The 17,930-nt window shown below is 48.6% G+C and overlaps 2 non-coding genes across 2 annotated transcripts; both read left to right on the top strand.

The window, feature by feature from the left end:
* The first annotated feature begins 243 nt into the window (after positions 1–243).
* Positions 244–319, top strand: Trnaa-ggc (transfer RNA alanine (anticodon GGC)). Its single transcript has one exon. It is a non-coding gene; the product is annotated as a tRNA-Ala (tRNA).
* A 14,227-nt stretch (positions 320–14,546) lies between these two features.
* Trnaa-ggc (transfer RNA alanine (anticodon GGC)) lies at positions 14,547–14,618 on the top strand. The gene has a single exon. It is a non-coding gene; the product is annotated as a tRNA-Ala (tRNA).
* The last annotated feature ends 3,312 nt before the right edge of the window (positions 14,619–17,930 follow it).

Genomic DNA, 17,930 nt, shown 5'->3' with positions numbered 1-17,930 from the left:
CTGTATGATTGTCGTCAAGGAGTGAAAACGGAGCAATTTGTGACGGCTCTTTCAATTTAAGACGTTAAAAACAGACGGAATTTTCATTTGTAATACCAGAGCATCGAAACTACTTGGTACTTTTGTGTATATGAACGGGTCCGCGCCTTTGTACTCTGCTCCCTTCACCGCTACAAACCAACCAACCATCGTGTCCGTGCGCATCTGAGTCGCAAAGAATGGGGAATAGCGCAGTTTGCTTGTGCATGGGGCGTAGCTCAGTTGGTAGAGCGTTCGCTTGGCATGTGAAAGGTCCAGTGTTCAAGCCGCGGCGCCTGCATTTTTTGTTGTCAGTGCATGGTAAGTGTTGGTCGCGGCGAACCTAAAGGCACGCAAGATGTTGCAAAGCCAGCGTCACAGACTGATATGATGTATACTGACGTAAGGAGAGCAAGATGTAAGTGTGGGGACCGGCTGTTATCGAGGTGTCATCGAGTGCAGATCTGTCTTAGGTATCGCGGCTTAACCTCATTGAAGTCTAGAGGGTGGACAACACGTTGGTCTTACTCAGAGCGGTGTCCGAATTCTATTTTCGACGTTATACGTGCCACTTTCATTGTGGCCAACTACGATTCGATACAGAATGCACGAAACCTGAAAGACACCCTAACGGATACATAGAGAGTAGTGTTTGTCTGCTGGATAATGGGAGTGCAAGGGTCTGTGTCGTCTATATGGCTGTATGTAGCACCATTAGTCTCCGGGGGGGCGGGCGTAGCTCAGATGGTAGAGCGCTCGCTTAGTATGCGAGAGGAACTGGGATCAATACCCAGTGCTTCCAGAATTTTTAACACACCTACATGCGCACCTTGCCATGCAAGTGGAATAATTCACAACCAGCAGATGTGTCTAGGAAGATACAAGCGAATGATTAGCATCCACAATTGACAAGCGTGCTGTTATTAGTGCGCAGGAAGCACTCTCCTCCCACGCCTACACTTAATTTAGAAACAGTACAAGTGTTCCTGTAAGATTCTCAAGCCTATGTCGGAAAGATCTGCCTTGCGCTGAGTTCACGTAAATTCCACTGCACATTCCTATTCTTTGCATGCAGTCAGCTGCTACTGGTGTTGTTAGTTGTGACTGCTGATAACAGATGCCGTAGCAATCAATTCATGGAGTGAGTTGTATATTTTGCGGTAGTCTGTCTCTGACAAGCAAGCACAGGTGACATAGGTGCGAACACAGGAAGCTTGCAGACCCTCGCTGCCTGCAGACACCGAGCAGCCACACTAGGAGGGCGGCCTAAGCCGTAGGCGAAATGTGCTCATTCGCTTTGGCGCGACGTCGAACTATAAATAATGCTGTCACTAGCGTGAGCGTTGCGTGAGCGTCGTGGAAAGTCGGAAAAGTCGGCTGTGAGGGTGAGTGCCAAGTTTGGGGAGCGTTTCGTAGTATGCGCAGTGCAATGGAGACGCGGAAACTTATTGTGGCCCAGTGTTTTGCAGTTGGACGACAAGATTGGTACACAGTAGTAAAGAGCGAGGCACTGAGTTGGCATGAATAATGGAGTGCACAATGGGGCTCGAGATGTGTTTGTTACCTCAGGTGCTGTATGATTGTCGTCAAGGAGTGAAAACGGAGCAATTTGTGACGGCTCTTTCAATTTAAGACGTTAAAAACAGACGGAATTTTCATTTGTAATACCAGAGCATCGAAACTACTTGGTACTTTTGTGTATATGAACGGGTCCGCGCCTTTGTACTCTGCTCCCTTCACCGCTACAAACCAACCAACCATCGTGTCCGTGCGCATCTGAGTCGCAAAGAATGGGGAATAGCGCAGTTTGCTCGTGCATGGGGCGTAGCTCAGTTGGTAGAGCGTTCGCTTGGCATGTGAAAGGTCCAGTGTTCAAGCCGCGGCGCCTACATTTTTTGTTGTCAGTGCATGGTAAGTGTTGGTCGCGGCGAACCTAAAGGCACGCAAGATGTTGCAAAGCCAGCGTCACAGACTGATATGATGTATACTGACGTAAGGAGAGCAAGATGTAAGTGTGGGGACCGGCTGTTATCGAGGTGTCATCGAGTGCAGATCTGTCTTAGGTATCGCGGCTTAACCTCATTGAAGTCTAGAGGGTGGACAACACGTTGGTCTTACTCAGAGCGGTGTCCGAATTCTATTTTCGACGTTATACGTGCCACTTTCATTGTGGCCAACTACGATTCGATATAGAATGCACGAAACCTGAAAGACACCCTAACGGATACATAGAGAGTAGTGTTTGTCTGCTGAATAATGGGAGTGCAAGGGTCTGTGTCGTCTATATGGCTGTATGTAGCACCATTAGTCTTCCGGGGGGCGGGCGTAGCTCAGATGGTAGAGCGCTCGCTTAGTATGCGAGAGGAACTGGGATCAATACCCAGTGCTTCCAGAATTTTTAACACACCTACATGCGCACCTTGCCATGCAAGTGGAATAATTCACAACCAGCAGATGTGTCTAGGAAGATACAAGCGAATGATTAGCATCCACAATTGACAAGCGTGCTGTTATTAGTGCGCAGGAAGCACCCTCCTCCCACGCCTACACTTAATTTAGAAACAGTACAAGTGTTCCTGTAAGATTCTCAAGCCTATGTCGGAAAGATCTGCCTTGCGCTGAGTTCACGTAAATTCCACTGCACATTCCTATTCTTTGCATGCAGTCAGCTGCTACTGGTGTTGTTAGTTGTGACTGCTGATAACAGATGCCGTAGCAATCAATTCATGGAGTGAGTTGTATGTTTTGCGGTAGTCTGTCTCTGACAAGCAAGCACAGGTGACATAGGTGCGAACACAGGAAGCTTGCAGACCCTCGCTGCCTGCAGACACCGAGCAGCCACACTAGGAGGGCGGCCTAAGCCGTAGGCGAAATGTGCTCATTCGCTTTGGCGCGACGTCGAACTATAAATAATGCTGTCACTAGCGTGAGCGTTGCGTGAGCGTCGTGGAAAGTCGGAAAAGTCGGCTGTGAGGGTGAGTGCCAAGTTTGGGGAGCGTTTCGTAGTATGCGCAGTGCAATGGAGACGCGGAAACTTATTGTGGCCCAGTGTTTTGCAGTTGGACGACAAGATTGGTACACAGTAGTAAAGAGCGAGGCACTGAGTTTGCATGAATAATGGAGTGCACAATGGGGCTCGAGATGTGTTTGTTACCTCAGGTGCTGTATGATTGTCGTCAAGGAGTGAAAACGGAGCAATTTGTGACGGCTCTTTCAATTTAAGACGTTAAAAACAGACGGAATTTTCATTTGTAATACCAGAGCATCGAAACTACTTGGTACTTTTGTGTATATGAACGGGTCCGCGCCTTTGTACTCTGCTCCCTTCACCGCTACAAACCAACAAACCATCGTGTCCGTGCGCATCTGAGTCGCAAAGAATGGGGAATAGCGCAGTTTGCTCGTGCATGGGGCGTAGCTCAGTTGGTAGAGCGTTCGCTTGGCATGTGAAAGGTCCAGTGTTCAAGCCGCGGCGCCTACATTTTTTGTTGTCAGTGCATGGTAAGTGTTGGTCGCGGCGAACCTAAAGGCACGCAAGATGTTGCAAAGCCAGCGTCACAGACTGATATGATGTATACTGACGTAAGGAGAGCAAGATGTAAGTGTGGGGACCGGCTGTTATCGAGGTGTCATCGAGTGCAGATCTGTCTTAGGTATCGCGGCTTAACCTCATTGAAGTCTAGAGGGTGGACAACACGTTGGTCTTACTCAGAGCGGTGTCCGAATTCTATTTTCGACGTTATACGTGCCACTTTCATTGTGGCCAACTACGATTCGATATAGAATGCACGAAACCTGAAAGACACCCTAACGGATACATAGAGAGTAGTGTTTGTCTGCTGAATAATGGGAGTGCAAGGGTCTGTGTCGTCTATATGGCTGTATGTAGCACCATTAGTCTCCCGGGGGGCGGGCGTAGCTCAGATGGTAGAGCGCTCGCTTAGTATGCGAGAGGAACTGGGATCAATACCCAGTGCTTCCAGAATTTTTAACACACCTACATGCGCACCTTGCCATGCAAGTGGAATAATTCACAACCAGCAGATGTGTCTAGGAAGATACAAGCGAATGATTAGCATCCACAATTGAGAAGCGTGCTGTTATTAGTGCGCAGGAAGCACCCTCCTCCCACGCCTACACTTAATTTAGAAACAGTACAAGTGTTCCTGTAAGATTCTCAAGCCTATGTCGGAAAGATCTGCCTTGCGCTGAGTTCACGTAAATTCCACTGCACATTCCTATTCTTTGCATGCAGTCAGCTGCTACTGGTGTTGTTAGTTGTGACTGCTGATAACAGATGCCGTAGCAATCAATTCATGGAGTGAGTTGTATGTTTTGCGGTAGTCTGTCTCTGACAAGCAAGCACAGGTGACATAGGTGCGAACACAGGAAGCTTGCAGACCCTCGCTGCCTGCAGACACCGAGCAGCCACACTAGGAGGGCGGCCTAAGCCGTAGGCGAAATGTGCTCATTCGCTTTGGCGCGACGTCGAACTATAAATAATGCTGTCACTAGCGTGAGCGTTGCGTGAGCGTCGTGGAAAGTCGGAAAAGTCGGCTGTGAGGGTGAGTGCCAAGTTTGGGGAGCGTTTCGTAGTATGCGCAGTGCAATGGAGACGCGGAAACTTATTGTGGCCCAGTGTTTTGCAGTTGGACGACAAGATTGGTACACAGTAGTAAAGAGCGAGGCACTGAGTTTGCATGAATAATGGAGTGCACAATGGGGCTCGAGATGTGTTTGTTACCTCACGTGCTGTATGATTGTCGTCAAGGAGTGAAAACGGAGCAATTTGTGACGGCTCTTTCAATTTAAGACGTTAAAAACAGACGGAATTTTCATTTGTAATACCAGAGCATCGAAACTACTTGGTACTTTTGTGTATATGAACGGGTCCGCGCCTTTGTACTCTGCTCCCTTCACCGCTACAAACCAACAAACCATCGTGTCCGTGCGCATCTGAGTCGCAAAGAATGGGGAATAGCGCAGTTTGCTCGTGCATGGGGCGTAGCTCAGTTGGTAGAGCGTTCGCTTGGCATGTGAAAGGTCCAGTGTTCAAGCCGCGGCGCCTACATTTTTTGTTGTCAGTGCATGGTAAGTGTTGGTCGCGGCGAACCTAAAGGCACGCAAGATGTTGCAAAGCCAGCGTCACAGACTGATATGATGTATACTGACGTAAGGAGAGCAAGATGTAAGTGTGGGGACCGGCTGTTATCGAGGTGTCATCGAGTGCAGATCTGTCTTAGGTATCGCGGCTTAACCTCATTGAAGTCTAGAGGGTGGACAACACGTTGGTCTTACTCAGAGCGGTGTCCGAATTCTATTTTCGACGTTATACGTGCCACTTTCATTGTGGCCAACTACGATTCGATATAGAATGCACGAAACCTGAAAGACACCCTAACGGATACATAGAGAGTAGTGTTTGTCTGCTGAATAATGGGAGTGCAAGGGTCTGTGTCGTCTATATGGCTGTATGTAGCACCATTAGTCTCCCGGGGGGCGGGCGTAGCTCAGATGGTAGAGCGCTCGCTTAGTATGCGAGAGGAACTGGGATCAATACCCAGTGCTTCCAGAATTTTTAACACACCTACATGCGCACCTTGCCATGCAAGTGGAATAATTCACAACCAGCAGATGTGTCTAGGAAGATACAAGCGAATGATTAGCATCCACAATTGAGAAGCGTGCTGTTATTAGTGCGCAGGAAGCACCCTCCTCCCACGCCTACACTTAATTTAGAAACAGTACAAGTGTTCCTGTAAGATTCTCAAGCCTATGTCGGAAAGATCTGCCTTGCGCTGAGTTCACGTAAATTCCACTGCACATTCCTATTCTTTGCATGCAGTCAGCTGCTACTGGTGTTGTTAGTTGTGACTGCTGATAACAGATGCCGTAGCAATCAATTCATGGAGTGAGTTGTATGTTTTGCGGTAGTCTGTCTCTGACAAGCAAGCACAGGTGACATAGGTGCGAACACAGGAAGCTTGCAGACCCTCGCTGCCTGCAGACACCGAGCAGCCACACTAGGAGGGCGGCCTAAGCCGTAGGCGAAATGTGCTCATTCGCTTTGGCGCGACGTCGAACTATAAATAATGCTGTCACTAGCGTGAGCGTTGCGTGAGCGTCGTGGAAAGTCGGAAAAGTCGGCTGTGAGGGTGAGTGCCAAGTTTGGGGAGCGTTTCGTAGTATGCGCAGTGCAATGGAGACGCGGAAACTTATTGTGGCCCAGTGTTTTGCAGTTGGACGACAAGATTGGTACACAGTAGTAAAGAGCGAGGCACTGAGTTTGCATGAATAATGGAGTGCACAATGGGGCTCGAGATGTGTTTGTTACCTCAGGTGCTGTATGATTGTCGTCAAGGAGTGAAAACGGAGCAATTTGTGACGGCTCTTTCAATTTAAGACGTTAAAAACAGACGGAATTTTCATTTGTAATACCAGAGCATCGAAACTACTTGGTACTTTTGTGTATATGAACGGGTCCGCGCCTTTGTACTCTGCTCCCTTCACCGCTACAAACCAACAAACCATCGTGTCCGTGCGCATCTGAGTCGCAAAGAATGGGGAATAGCGCAGTTTGCTCGTGCATGGGGCGTAGCTCAGTTGGTAGAGCGTTCGCTTGGCATGTGAAAGGTCCAGTGTTCAAGCCGCGGCGCCTACATTTTTTGTTGTCAGTGCATGGTAAGTGTTGGTCGCGGCGAACCTAAAGGCACGCAAGATGTTGCAAAGCCAGCGTCACAGACTGATATGATGTATACTGACGTAAGGAGAGCAAGATGTAAGTGTGGGGACCGGCTGTTATCGAGGTGTCATAGAGTGCAGATCTGTCTTAGGTATCGCGGCTTAACCTCATTGAAGTCTAGAGGGTGGACAACACGTTGGTCTTACTCAGAGCGGTGTCCGAATTCTATTTTCGACGTTATACGTGCCACTTTCATTGTGGCCAACTACGATTCGATATAGAATGCACGAAACCTGAAAGACACCCTAACGGATACATAGAGAGTAGTGTTTGTCTGCTGAATAATGGGAGTGCAAGGGTCTGTGTCGTCTATATGGCTGTATGTAGCACCATTAGTCTCCCGGGGGGCGGGCGTAGCTCAGATGGTAGAGCGCTTGCTTAGTATGCGAGAGGAACTGGGATCAATACCCAGTGCTTCCAGAATTTTTAACACACCTACATGCGCACCTTGCCATGCAAGTGGAATAATTCACAACCAGCAGATGTGTCTAGGAAGATACAAGCGAATGATTAGCATCCACAATTGAGAAGCGTGCTGTTATTAGTGCGCAGGAAGCACCCTCCTCCCACGCCTACACTTAATTTAGAAACAGTACAAGTGTTCCTGTAAGATTCTCAAGCCTATGTCGGAAAGATCTGCCTTGCGCTGAGTTCACGTAAATTCTACTGCACATTCCTATTCTTTGCATGCAGTCAGCTGCTACTGGTGTTGTTAGTTGTGACTGCTGATAACAGATGCCGTAGCAATCAATTCATGGAGTGAGTTGTATGTTTTGCGGTAGTCTGTCTCTGACAAGCAAGCACAGGTGACATAGGTGCGAACACAGGAAGCTTGCAGACCCTCGCTGCCTGCAGACACCGAGCAGCCACACTAGGAGGGCGGCCTAAGCCGTAGGCGAAATGTGCTCATTCGCTTTGGCGCGACGTCGAACTATAAATAATGCTGTCACTAGCGTGAGCGTTGCGTGAGCGTCGTGGAAAGTCGGAAAAGTCGGCTGTGAGGGTGAGTGCCAAGTTTGGGGAGCGTTTCGTAGTATGCGCAGTGCAATGGAGACGCGGAAACTTATTGTGGCCCAGTGTTTTGCAGTTGGACGACAAGATTGGTACACAGTAGTAAAGAGCGAGGCACTGAGTTTGCATGAATAATGGAGTGCACAATGGGGCTCGAGATGTGTTTGTTACCTCAGGTGCTGTATGATTGTCGTCAAGGAGTGAAAACGGAGCAATTTGTGACGGCTCTTTCAATTTAAGACGTTAAAAACAGACGGAATTTTCATTTGTAATACCAGAGCATCGAAACTACTTGGTACTTTTGTGTATATGAACGGGTCCGCGCCTTTGTACTCTGCTCCCTTCACCGCTACAAACCAACAAACCATCGTGTCCGTGCGCATCTGAGTCGCAAAGAATGGGGAATAGCGCAGTTTGCTCGTGCATGGGGCGTAGCTCAGTTGGTAGAGCGTTCGCTTGGCATGTGAAAGGTCCAGTGTTCAAGCCGCGGCGCCTACATTTTTTGTGGTCAGTGCATGGTAAGTGTTGGTCGCGGCGAACCTAAAGGCACGCAAGATGTTGCAAAGCCAGCGTCACAGACTGATATGATGTATACTGACGTAAGGAGAGCAAGATGTAAGTGTGGGGACCGGCTGTTATCGAGGTGTCATCGAGTGCAGATCTGTCTTAGGTATCGCGGCTTAACCTCATTGAAGTCTAGAGGGTGGACAACACGTTGGTCTTACTCAGAGCGGTGTCCGAATTCTATTTTCGACGTTATACGTGCCACTTTCATTGTGGCCAACTACGATTCGATATAGAATGCACGAAACCTGAAAGACACCCTAACGGATACATAGAGAGTAGTGTTTGTCTGCTGAATAATGGGAGTGCAAGGGTCTGTGTCGTCTATATGGCTGTATGTAGCACCATTAGTCTCCCGGGGGGCGGGCGTAGCTCAGATGGTAGAGCGCTCGCTTAGTATGCGAGAGGAACTGGGATCAATACCCAGTGCTTCCAGAATTTTTAACACACCTACATGCGCACCTTGCCATGCAAGTGGAATAATTCACAACCAGCAGATGTGTCTAGGAAGATACAAGCGAATGATTAGCATCCACAATTGAGAAGCGTGCTGTTATTAGTGCGCAGGAAGCACCCTCCTCCCACGCCTACACTTAATTTAGAAACAGTACAAGTGTTCCTGTAAGATTCTCAAGCCTATGTCGGAAAGATCTGCCTTGCGCTGAGTTCACGTAAATTCCACTGCACATTCCTATTCTTTGCATGCAGTCAGCTGCTACTGGTGTTGTTAGTTGTGACTGCTGATAACAGATGCCGTAGCAATCAATTCATGGAGTGAGTTGTATGTTTTGCGGTAGTCTGTCTCTGACAAGCAAGCACAGGTGACATAGGTGCGAACACAGGAAGCTTGCAGACCCTCGCTGCCTGCAGACACCGAGCAGCCACACTAGGAGGGCGGCCTAAGCCGTAGGCGAAATGTGCTCATTCGCTTTGGCGCGACGTCGAACTATAAATAATGCTGTCACTAGCGTGAGCGTCGTGGAAAGTCGGAAAAGTCGGCTGTGAGGGTGAGTGCCAAGTTTGGGGAGCGTTTCGTAGTATGCGCAGTGCAATGGAGACGCGGAAACTTATTGTGGCCCAGTGTTTTGCAGTTGGACGACAAGATTGGTACACAGTAGTAAAGAGCGAGGCACTGAGTTTGCATGAATAATGGAGTGCACAATGGGGCTCGAGATGTGTTTGTTACCTCAGGTGCTGTATGATTGTCGTCAAGGAGTGAAAACGGAGCAATTTGTGACGGCTCTTTCAATTTAAGACGTTAAAAACAGACGGAATTTTCATTTGTAATACCAGAGCATCGAAACTACTTGGTACTTTTGTGTATATGAACGGGTCCGCGCCTTTGTACTCTGCTCCCTTCACCGCTACAAACCAACAAACCATCGTGTCCGTGCGCATCTGAGTCGCAAAGAATGGGGAATAGCGCAGTTTGCTCGTGCATGGGGCGTAGCTCAGTTGGTAGAGCGTTCGCTTGGCATGTGAAAGGTCCAGTGTTCAAGCCGCGGCGCCTACATTTTTTGTGGTCAGTGCATGGTAAGTGTTGGTCGCGGCGAACCTAAAGGCACGCAAGATGTTGCAAAGCCAGCGTCACAGACTGATATGATGTATACTGACGTAAGGAGAGCAAGATGTAAGTGTGGGGACCGGCTGTTATCGAGGTGTCATCGAGTGCAGATCTGTCTTAGGTATCGCGGCTTAACCTCATTGAAGTCTAGAGGGTGGACAACACGTTGGTCTTACTCAGAGCGGTGTCCGAATTCTATTTTCGACGTTATACGTGCCACTTTCATTGTGGCCAACTACGATTCGATATAGAATGCACGAAACCTGAAAGACACCCTAACGGATACATAGAGAGTAGTGTTTGTCTGCTGAATAATGGGAGTGCAAGGGTCTGTGTCGTCTATATGGCTGTATGTAGCACCATTAGTCTCCCGGGGGGCGGGCGTAGCTCAGATGGTAGAGCGCTCGCTTAGTATGCGAGAGGAACTGGGATCAATACCCAGTGCTTCCAGAATTTTTAACACACCTACATGCGCACCTTGCCATGCAAGTGGAATAATTCACAACCAGCAGATGTGTCTAGGAAGATACAAGCGAATGATTAGCATCCACAATTGAGAAGCGTGCTGTTATTAGTGCGCAGGAAGCACCCTCCTCCCACGCCTACACTTAATTTAGAAACAGTACAAGTGTTCCTGTAAGATTCTCAAGCCTATGTCGGAAAGATCTGCCTTGCGCTGAGTTCACGTAAATTCCACTGCACATTCCTATTCTTTGCATGCAGTCAGCTGCTACTGGTGTTGTTAGTTGTGACTGCTGATAACAGATGCCGTAGCAATCAATTCATGGAGTGAGTTGTATGTTTTGCGGTAGTCTGTCTCTGACAAGCAAGCACAGGTGACATAGGTGCGAACACAGGAAGCTTGCAGACCCTCGCTGCCTGCAGACACCGAGCAGCCACACTAGGAGGGCGGCCTAAGCCGTAGGCGAAATGTGCTCATTCGCTTTGGCGCGACGTCGAACTATAAATAATGCTGTCACTAGCGTGAGCGTTGCGTGAGCGTCGTGGAAAGTCGGAAAAGTCGGCTGTGAGGGTGAGTGCCAAGTTTGGGGAGCGTTTCGTAGTATGCGCAGTGCAATGGAGACGCGGAAACTTATTGTGGCCCAGTGTTTTGCAGTTGGACGACAAGATTGGTACACAGTAGTAAAGAGCGAGGCACTGAGTTTGCATGAATAATGGAGTGCACAATGGGGCTCGAGATGTGTTTGTTACCTCAGGTGCTGTATGATTGTCGTCAAGGAGTGAAAACGGAGCAATTTGTGACGGCTCTTTCAATTTAAGACGTTAAAAACAGACGGAATTTTCATTTGTAATACCAGAGCATCGAAACTACTTGGTACTTTTGTGTATATGAACGGGTCCGCGCCTTTGTACTCTGCTCCCTTCACCGCTACAAACCAACAAACCATCGTGTCCGTGCGCATCTGAGTCGCAAAGAATGGGGAATAGCGCAGTTTGCTCGTGCATGGGGCGTAGCTCAGTTGGTAGAGCGTTCGCTTGGCATGTGAAAGGTCCAGTGTTCAAGCCGCGGCGCCTATATTTTTTGTTGTCAGTGCATGGTAAGTGTTGGTCGCGGCGAACCTAAAGGCACGCAAGATGTTGCAAAGCCAGCGTCACAGACTGATATGATGTATACTGACGTAAGGAGAGCAAGATGTAAGTGTGGGGACCGGCTGTTATCGAGGTGTCATCGAGTGCAGATCTGTCTTAGGTATCGCGGCTTAACCTCATTGAAGTCTAGAGGGTGGACAACACGTTGGTCTTACTCAGAGCGGTGTCCGAATTCTATTTTCGACGTTATACGTGCCACTTTCATTGTGGCCAACTACGATTCGATATAGAATGCACGAAACCTGAAAGACACCCTAACGGATACATAGAGAGTAGTGTTTGTCTGCTGAATAATGGGAGTGCAAGGGTCTGTGTCGTCTATATGGCTGTATGTAGCACCATTAGTCTCCCGGGGGGCGGGCGTAGCTCAGATGGTAGAGCGCTCGCTTAGTATGCGAGAGGAACTGGGATCAATACCCAGTGCTTCCAGAATTTTTAACACACCTACATGCGCACCTTGCCATGCAAGTGGAATAATTCACAACCAGCAGATGTGTCTAGGAAGATACAAGCGAATGATTAGCATCCACAATTGAGAAGCGTGCTGTTATTAGTGCGCAGGAAGCACCCTCCTCCCACGCCTACACTTAATTTAGAAACAGTACAAGTGTTCCTGTAAGATTCTCAAGCCTATGTCGGAAAGATCTGCCTTGCGCTGAGTTCACGTAAATTCCACTGCACATTCCTATTCTTTGCATGCAGTCAGCTGCTACTGGTGTTGTTAGTTGTGACTGCTGATAACAGATGCCGTAGCAATCAATTCATGGAGTGAGTTGTATGTTTTGCGGTAGTCTGTCTCTGACAAGCAAGCACAGGTGACATAGGTGCGAACACAGGAAGCTTGCAGACCCTCGCTGCCTGCAGACACCGAGCAGCCACACTAGGAGGGCGGCCTAAGCCGTAGGCGAAATGTGCTCATTCGCTTTGGCGCGACGTCGAACTATAAATAATGCTGTCACTAGCGTGAGCGTTGCGTGAGCGTCGTGGAAAGTCGGAAAAGTCGGCTGTGAGGGTGAGTGCCAAGTTTGGGGAGCGTTTCGTAGTATGCGCAGTGCAATGGAGACGCGGAAACTTATTGTGGCCCAGTGTTTTGCAGTTGGACGACAAGATTGGTACACAGTAGTAAAGAGCGAGGCACTGAGTTGGCATGAATAATGGAGTGCACAATGGGGCTCGAGATGTGTTTGTTACCTCAGGTGCTGTATGATTGTCGTCAAGGAGTGAAAACGGAGCAATTTGTGACGGCTCTTTCAATTTAAGACGTTAAAAACAGACGGAATTTTCATTTGTAATACCAGAGCATCGAAACTACTTGGTACTTTTGTGTATATGAACGGGTCCGCGCCTTTGTACTCTGCTCCCTTCACCGCTACAAACCAACAAACCATCGTGTCCGTGCGCATCTGAGTCGCAAAGAATGGGGAATAGCGCAGTTTGCTCGTGCATGGGGCGTAGCTCAGTTGGTAGAGCGTTCGCTTGGCATGTGAAAGGTCCAGTGTTCAAGCCGCGGCGCCTACATTTTTTGTTGTCAGTGCATGGTAAGTGTTGGTCGCGGCGAACCTAAAGGCACGCAAGATGTTGCAAAGCCAGCGTCACAGACTGATATGATGTATACTGACGTAAGGAGAGCAAGATGTAAGTGTGGGGACCGGCTGTTATCGAGGTGTCATCGAGTGCAGATCTGTCTTAGGTATCGCGGCTTAACCTCATTGAAGTCTAGAGGGTGGACAACACGTTGGTCTTACTCAGAGCGGTGTCCGAATTCTATTTTCGACGTTATACGTGCCACTTTCATTGTGGCCAACTACGATTCGATATAGAATGCACGAAACCTGAAAGACACCCTAACGGATACATAGAGAGTAGTGTTTGTCTGCTGAATAATGGGAGTGCAAGGGTCTGTGTCGTCTATATGGCTGTATGTAGCACCATTAGTCTCCCGGGGGGCGGGCGTAGCTCAGATGGTAGAGCGCTCGCTTAGTATGCGAGAGGAACTGGGATCAATACCCAGTGCTTCCAGAATTTTTAACACACCTACATGCGCACCTTGCCATGCAAGTGGAATAATTCACAACCAGCAGATGTGTCTAGGAAGATACAAGCGAATGATTAGCATCCACAATTGAGAAGCGTGCTGTTATTAGTGCGCAGGAAGCACCCTCCTCCCACGCCTACACTTAATTTAGAAACAGTACAAGTGTTCCTGTAAGATTCTCAAGCCTATGTCGGAAAGATCTGCCTTGCGCTGAGTTCACGTAAATTCCACTGCACATTCCTATTCTTTGCATGCAGTCAGCTGCTACTGGTGTTGTTAGTTGTGACTGCTGATAACAGATGCCGTAGCAATCAATTCATGGAGTGAGTTGTATGTTTTGCGGTAGTCTGTCTCTGACAAGCAAGCACAGGTGACATAGGTGCGAACACAGGAAGCTTGCAGACCCTCGCTGCCTGCAGACACCGAGCAGCCACACTAGGAGGGCGGCCTAAGCCGTAGGCGAAATGTGCTCATTCGCTTTGGCGCGACGTCGAACTATAAATAATGCTGTCACTAGCGTGAGCGTTGCGTGAGCGTCGTGGAAAGTCGGAAAAGTCGGCTGCCAGGGTGAGTGCCAAGTTTGGGGAGCGTTTCGTAGTATGCGCAGTGCAATGGAGACGCGGAAACTTATTGTGGCCCAGTGTTTTGCAGTTGGACGACAAGATTGGTACACAGTAGTAAAGAGCGAGGCACTGAGTTTGCATGAATAATGGAGTGCACAATGGGGCTCGAGATGTGTTTGTTACCTCAGGTGCTGTATGATTGTCGTCAAGGAGTGAAAACGGAGCAATTTGTGACGGCTCTTTCAATTTAAGACGTTAAAAACAGACGGAATTTTCATTTGTAATACCAGAGCATCGAAACTACTTGGTACTTTTGTGTATATGAACGGGTCCGCGCCTTTGTACTCTGCTCCCTTCACCGCTACAAACCAACAAACCATCGTGTCCGTGCGCATCTGAGTCGCAAAGAATGGGGAATAGCGCAGTTTGCTCGTGCATGGGGCGTAGCTCAGTTGGTAGAGCGTTCGCTTGGCATGTGAAAGGTCCCGTGTTCAAGCCGCGGCGCCTACATTTTTTGTTGTCAGTGCATGGTAAGTGTTGGTCGCGGCGAACCTAATGGCACGCAAGATGTTGCAAAGCCAGCGTCACAGACTGATATGATGTATACTGACGTAAGGAGAGCAAGATGTAAGTGTGGGGACCGGCTGTTATCGAGGTGTCATCGAGTGCAGATCTGTCTTAGGTATCGCGGCTTAACCTCATTGAAGTCTAGAGGGTGGACAACACGTTGGTCTTACTCAGAGCGGTGTCCGAATTCTATTTTCGACGTTATACGTGCCACTTTCATTGTAGCCAACTACGATTCGATATAGAATGCACGAAACCTGAAAGACACCCTAACGGATACATAGAGAGTAGTGTTTGTCTGCTGAATAATGGGAGTGCAAGGGTCTGTGTCGTCTATATGGCTGTATGTAGCACCATTAGTCTCCCGGGGGGCGGGCGTAGCTCAGATGGTAGAGCGCTCGCTTAGTATGCGAGAGGAACTGGGATCAATACCCAGTGCTTCCAGAATTTTTAACACACCTACATGCGCACCTTGCCATGCAAGTGGAATAATTCACAACCAGCAGATGTGTCTAGGAAGATACAAGCGAATGATTAGCATCCACAATTGAGAAGCGTGCTGTTATTAGTGCGCAGGAAGCACCCTCCTCCCACGCCTACACTTAATTTAGAAACAGTACAAGTGTTCCTGTAAGATTTGTTGGTTTGTAGCGGTGAAGGGAGCAGAGTACAAAGGCGCGGACCCGTTCATATACACAAAAGTACCAAGTAGTTTCGATGCTCTGGTATTACAAATGAAAATTCCGTCTGTTTTTAACGTCTTAAATTGAAAGAGCCGTCGGAAAGATCTGCCTTGCGCTGAGTTCACGTAAATTCCACTGCACATTCCTATTCTTTGCATGCAGTCAGCTGCTACTGGTGTTGTTAGTTGTGACTGCTGATAACAGATGCCGTAGCAATCAATTCATGGAGTGAGTTGTATGTTTTGCGGTAGTCTGTCTCTGACAAGCAAGCACAGGTGACATAGGTGCGAACACAGGAAGCTTGCAGACCCTCGCTGCCTGCAGACACCGAGCAGCCACACTAGGAGGGCGGCCTAAGCCGTAGGCGAAATGTGCTCATTCGCTTTGGCGCGACGTCGAACTATAAATAATGCTGTCACTAGCGTGAGCGTTGCGTGAGCGTCGTGGAAAGTCGGAAAAGTCGGCTGTGAGGGTGAGTGCCAAGTTTGGGGAGCGTTTCGTAGTATGCGCAGTGCAATGGAGACGCGGAAACTTATTGTGGCCCAGTGTTTTGCAGTTGGACGACAAGATTGGTACACAGTAGTAAAGAGCGAGGCACTGAGTTGGCATGAATAATGGAGTGCACAATGGGGCTCGAGATGTGTTTGTTACGTCAGGTGCTGTATGATTGTCGTCAAGGAGTGAAAACGGAGCAATTTGTGACGGCTCTTTCAATTTAAGACGTTAAAAACAGACGGAATTTTCATTTGTAATACCAGAGCATCGAAACTACTTGGTACTTTTGTGTATATGAACGGGTCCGCGCCTTTGTACTCTGCTCCCTTCACCGCTACAAACCAACCAACCATCGTGTCCGTGCGCATCTGAGTCGCAAAGAATGGGGAATAGCGCAGTTTGCTCGTGCATGGGGCGTAGCTCAGTTGGTAGAGCGTTCGCTTGGCATGTGAAAGGTCCAGTGTTCAAGCCGCGGCGCCTACATTTTTTGTTGTCAGTGCATGGTAAGTGTTGGTCGCGGCGAACCTAAAGGCACGCAAGATGTTGCAAAGCCAGCGTCACAGACTGATATGATGTATACTGACGTAAGGAGAGCAAGATGTAAGTGTGGGGACCGGCTGTTATCGAGGTGTCATCGAGTGCAGATCTGTCTTAGGTATCGCGGCTTAACCTCATTGAAGTCTAGAGGGTGGACAACACGTTGGTCTTACTCAGAGCGGTGTCCGAATTCTATTTTCGACGTTATACGTGCCACTTTCATTGTGGCCAACTACGATTCGATATAGAATGCACGAAACCTGAAAGACACCCTAACGGATACATAGAGAGTAGTGTTTGTCTGCTGAATAATGGGAGTGCAAGGGTCTGTGTCGTCTATATGGCTGTATGTAGCACCATTACTCTCCGGGGGGGCGGGCGTAGCTCAGATGGTAGAGCGCTCGCTTAGTATGCGAGAGGAACTGGGATCAATACCCAGTGCTTCCAGAATTTTTAACACACCTACATGCGCACCTTGCCATGCAAGTGGAATAATTCACAACCAGCAGATGTGTCTAGGAAGATACAAGCGAATGATTAGCATCCACAATTGAGAAGCGTGCTGTTATTAGTGCGCAGGAAGCACCCTCCTCCCACGCCTACACTTAATTTAGAAACAGTACAAGTGTTCCTGTAAGATTCTCAAGCCTATGTCGGAAAGATCTGCCTTGCGCTGAGTTCACGTAAATTCCACTGCACATTCCTATTCTTTGCATGCAGTCAGCTGCTACTGGTGTTGTTAGTTGTGACTGCTGATAACAGATGCCGTAGCAATCAATTCATGGAGTGAGTTGTATGTTTTGCGGTAGTCTGTCTCTGACAAGCAAGCACAGGTGACATAGGTGCGAACACAGGAAGCTTGCAGACCCTCGCTGCCTGCAGACACCGAGCAGCCACACTAGGAGGGCGGCCTAAGCCGTAGGCGAAATGTGCTCATTCGCTTTGGCGCGACGTCGAACTATAAATAATGCTGTCACTAGCGTGAGCGTTGCGTGAGCGTCGTGGAAAGTCGGAAAAGTCGGCTGTGAGGGTGAGTGCCAAGTTTGGGGAGCGTTTCGTAGTATGCGCAGTGCAATGGAGACGCGGAAACTTATTGTGGCCCAGTGTTTTGCAGTTGGACGACAAGATTGGTACACAGTAGTAAAGAGCGAGGCACTGAGTTTGCATGAATAATGGAGTGCACAATGGGGCTCGAGATGTGTTTGTTACCTCAGGTGCTGTATGATTGTCGTCAAGGAGTGAAAACGGAGCAATTTGTGACGGCTCTTTCAATTTAAGACGTTAAAAACAGACGGAATTTTCATTTGTAATACCAGAGCATCGAAACTACTTGGTACTTTTGTGTATATGAACGGGTCCGCGCCTTTGTACTCTGCTCCCTTCACCGCTACAAACCAACCAACCATCGTGTCCGTGCGCATCTGAGTCGCAAAGAATGGGGAATAGCGCAGTTTGCTCGTGCATGGGGCGTAGCTCAGTTGGTAGAGCGTTCGCTTGGCATGTGAAAGGTCCAGTGTTCAAGCCGCGGCGCCTACATTTT

The sequence above is a fragment of the Schistocerca gregaria genome, chromosome 9, assembly GCF_023897955.1.
Source record: "Schistocerca gregaria isolate iqSchGreg1 chromosome 9, iqSchGreg1.2, whole genome shotgun sequence".
NCBI classification, from domain to species: domain Eukaryota; kingdom Metazoa; phylum Arthropoda; class Insecta; order Orthoptera; family Acrididae; genus Schistocerca; species Schistocerca gregaria.
Note: the sequence above shows the minus strand (reverse complement) of the source record. Positions and strands in the feature narration are given on the sequence as shown.